Raw genomic sequence first — 4,537 nt, forward strand, 5'->3', positions numbered from 1 at the left:
TTTTTCCAAATTAACTCCATAATATTGACAGAAACATGGCAAACGTTGTTTAGAATCAATCCTCAAGGTGTTTTTCACATATCTATTCGATGATAAGTAATTTGTGGCAGTTGGGTTTCTCCTCTGAAGCAAATGGAAAAATGCATGCAGCTGGAGATTATGCAATAATTGCAACGGAGGACACCAAGCGAGGACCTGGTAAATGTAGTCTCTTATGGTCAATCTTCCAATGATATGCCTACAAATACGTCACAATGCTGCAGACACCTTGGGGAAACGACAGAAAGTCTAGGTTCATTCCTTGCGCATTCACAGCCATATAAGGAGACATTGGAACACAGCGCCTTCAAAATCTGGGGCATTTCCTCTTTGAAATGTCATATTGGTTTCGCCTGTAGCATCAGTTCTGTGGCACTCAGAGATAATATCTTTGCAGTTCTGGAAACGTCAGAGTGTTTTCTTTCCAAAGCTGTCAATTATATGCATAGTCGAGCATCTTTTCGTGACAAAATATCTTGTTTAAAACGGGAACGTTTTTTTATCCAAAAATTAAAAGAGCGCCCCCCTATATCGAAGAAGTCAAGGAACTACACTGGACTTTATGCAAACAAGAAACCACATATTATTGTATCTGGGGATTTTAACAAAGCAAATTTAAGGAAAACGCTAACGAAGTTCTATCAACACATTGACTGTAATACCCGCTTTGGGAAAACACTAGACCACCGCTACTTGCCTTTTTGAGATGCCTACAAGGCCCTCCACGCCCTCTCTTCGGCAAATCAGATCACAACTCCATTTTGCCCCTCCCTTCCTATTAGGCAGAAACTCAAACAGGAAGTATGTGTGCTAAGGTCTATTCAACGCTAGTCTGACCAATCGGAATCCATGCTTCAAAATTGTTTTGATCACGCGGACTGGAATATGGTCCGGGTAGCCACTGAAAATTACATTGACGCTTACAGTGGATGTTGTATAGTGTATAGGGGATGTTGTTCTCATGGGGACTATAAAAACCTACCCAAACCAAATACCGTGGATAGATGGCAGCATTCGCACAAAACTAAAAACACAAACCGCCACATTTAACCATTGTCAAGGTGACTGAGAATATGGTTGAATACAAACAGTGTAGTTATTCCCTCCATAAGGCAATCAAACAGGCAAAACATCAGTACAGAGACAAAGTGGTGTCGCAATTCAATGGCTCAGACACAAGACGTATATGTGTCAGGGTCAACAGACAGACAATCACGGATTACAAAGGGAAAACCAGCCACGTCGCGGACACCGACATCTTGCTCCCAGACAAGTAAAACACCTTCTTCGTTCGCTTTGAGGATAGCACAGTGCCACCAACGGGGCCTCCTCCCAAGGACTGTGGGCTCTCATTAGGCTTGGGGCCCTGGGTCTGAACTCCGCCCTGTGCACCTTGGATCTGAACTTCCTGATGGGCCACCTCCCAGGTGGTGAAGGTAGGAAACAACGCTGATCCTGAACACAGGGGCCCCACAAGGGTGCATGATAAGCCCCCTCCTGTACTCCCTGTTCACCTATTCCTGCCTGGCCATGCACACCTCCAACTCAATCATTAAGTTTGCAGACTAAACAGTATTAGGCCTGATTACCAACAATGATGACACAGCCTACATTTAGGGGGACAGGGCCCTGGCAGAGTGGGGCCAGGAAAATGAACTCTCTCTCAATGTCAACAAAATGAAGGCGCTGATCTTGGACTTAAGGAAACAGCAGAGGGAGCACGCTCCTATCCACATCGACGGGACCGCAGTGGAGAAGGTGGAAAGCTTCAAGTTCCTCGGCGTACACATCACTGACAATCTGAAATGGTCCACCCACACAGACAGTGTGGTGAAGAAGGCGCAACAACGCCTCTTCAACCTCAGGAGGCTGAAGAAATTTTGCTTGGCCCGTAAGACCTTCAGAAACTTTTACAGATGCACAATTGAGAGCATCTTGTCGGGCTTTATCACCTCCTGGTATGGAAACTGCACCGCCCGCAACCACAGGGCTCTCCAGAGGGTGGTACATTCCCGCCAATACATCACCGGGGGCGCACTGCCTGCCCTCCAGGACACCTACAGCACCTGATGTCACAGGAGGGCCAAAAATATAATCAAAGACATCAACCACCCGAGCCACGGCCTGTTCACACTGTTATCATCTAGAAGGTGAGGTCAGTACAGGTGCATCAAAGTTGGGACCGAGAGACTGAAAAACAGCTTCTGTCTCAAGGCCATCAGACTGTTAAGTAGCCATCACTAGCCGGTCACTTTAACTATGTTTACCTGCTGCTTTACTCATCTCATATGTATATACTGTATTTAGTCAATGCCAATCCGACATTGCTCATCCTAATATTTATATATTTCTTAATTCCAGTATTTTACTTTTAGATGTGTGTATTGTTGTGAATTCTTAGATACTACTGCACTGTTGGAGCTAGGAACACAAGCATTTCACTACATCTGCAATAACATCTGATAAATATGTGTGTGACCAATAAAATTTGATTTTGTATTACTTTCCTATTTATGTGCTAAAATATCGCAAAAAGTGATTCATCCATTGATCCTGAGAGACAGTGAACACAAATATAGCTTAGTTAAAATCAAAATGTTTTACCTACCCTACAGCCATCATTAGCATTGCTACTAGCGAAGCATGCCCAAATCCTCAAAGTGACTTCAAACCAACTGTTATAGCCACCAAAATACCATAACAAGTTGCACATATAGAATTTGAGGGTTTTATATGAATTATGGTTTTTACGGTGCGGTCTGAAATGATTTACACACTTGATAAAGATGAGTAAAAAAAATATTGTACAGTATGTAACAAAAATGGGAAATTATGTTATTTTACACTTAATACAATTGCTCAGAGAAAGAGATTTTGTTTAACAAGCAATACTTTTCAAAAAAAATATATATATATTGATATCCCTGTTTTCAACACCTTTTAATACCTCACCTTGTGAGTAAAATGGCACTGAGCCTTTTTTCTATGTCATCCAACAAATGTAACCGGTGCTTTGGTCAACTGACACAAAAATAGAGCTCTTTGGCATCGAAATGAGAATGCATACAAAGCTATACAGCTATCTTTGTAGATTCAGATCATATCTGAGTTCTGTATTGCAGTTCCATCAAGTATTTATACCATTGGCATACTTTTTATACCATTGGCAGATTTTATACTTACAAAAATAAGGTATTCTTTGCTTTGTACACTGTCATATGATATGTGGTATAGAATAATACAATCATAGGCGAGTACATGGGGAGCTATATCTCTGCAGATGATCTGTTTATTTGGTCAGAATCACTTATACATGTCCCCCTCCCTCCACCCTCTGGTGGTATCGATAACTTGTTATTATATCTCCAGAGAAAACTAGATTCAAATAAAGGTCCTATCTATCAAATTACTATAGGCAGAATTAGGTGTTTTTGTGGTATATGGCCAATATACCACTGTACTTGTAAAACACACAATTGTCAATTGCATTACAGCATATCAGACAATACCACAAGTATGACGCAGAACTACTTTATTACTGTTTATGTTCGTAACCGGCTTATAATAGCAGTGGGAGTTTGTGGTACATGGACAATATACCACTGCTAAGGGCTGTATCCAGGCACTTCAATTCATGTTGTGCCTAAGAACAGCCCTTAGGTGTGGTATATTTAAGAAATAAGGCCAAAGGTGGTGTGGTATATTGTCTGATATACACATGGCTGGAATGCTTTTTCAGCCAATCAGCATTCAGGACCAAAACTACCTGGTTTATAATTAAGAAATAAGGCACAAGGGGGTGTGGTATATTGCCAATGTACCACGGTTAAGTTCTGTTCTTATGCAGAACGTATCACGGAGTGCCTGGACACAACCCTTAGCCGTGGTATATTGGCCATATACCACAAACCCCCTGAGGTGCATTATTGCTATTAGAAACTGGTTACCAATGTAATTAGAGCTGTAAAAATACATTTCGTCATACCCGTGGTATACGGTCTGATATACCACGGCTGTCAGCCAATCCTACAAATCAGAGTGATCATTCTACAGTAGTCACTGCAGCATACGCTCAGACTGGTGTGATTACAACGCATATTTAGAACATCCAAAGAGCAGCATTTGAACTGGCCACACTGCTTTTTCACAGAAGCATTTTGCACAAACACAATACTTCCTTCTTCACGGTCCTTCCTTTTTCCAGTTCTTCAATAACACAGACTCCAAGGCAAATCAGGGGGAGAAAAATATATTTATTCAAAGAGAACAAATCATAGTTGTTATGCTGGAAAGTATTCTTCCCTGTCCTCAATCAAGAGCCAACTCCGGGATGCTGGCCTTCGAGGCAGAGTTCCTCTGTTCATTGTCTGTGTTCTTTTGCCCATCTTAATATTTTATTTTTATCGGCCAGTCTGAGTTACGGCTTTTTCTTTGCAACTCTGCCTAGAAGGCCAACATCCCGGAATCGCCTCTTCACTTTCAACTTTGAGACTGGTGT

This window comes from Oncorhynchus keta, chromosome 2, assembly GCF_023373465.1.
Source record: "Oncorhynchus keta strain PuntledgeMale-10-30-2019 chromosome 2, Oket_V2, whole genome shotgun sequence".
Classification (NCBI taxonomy): domain Eukaryota; kingdom Metazoa; phylum Chordata; class Actinopteri; order Salmoniformes; family Salmonidae; genus Oncorhynchus; species Oncorhynchus keta.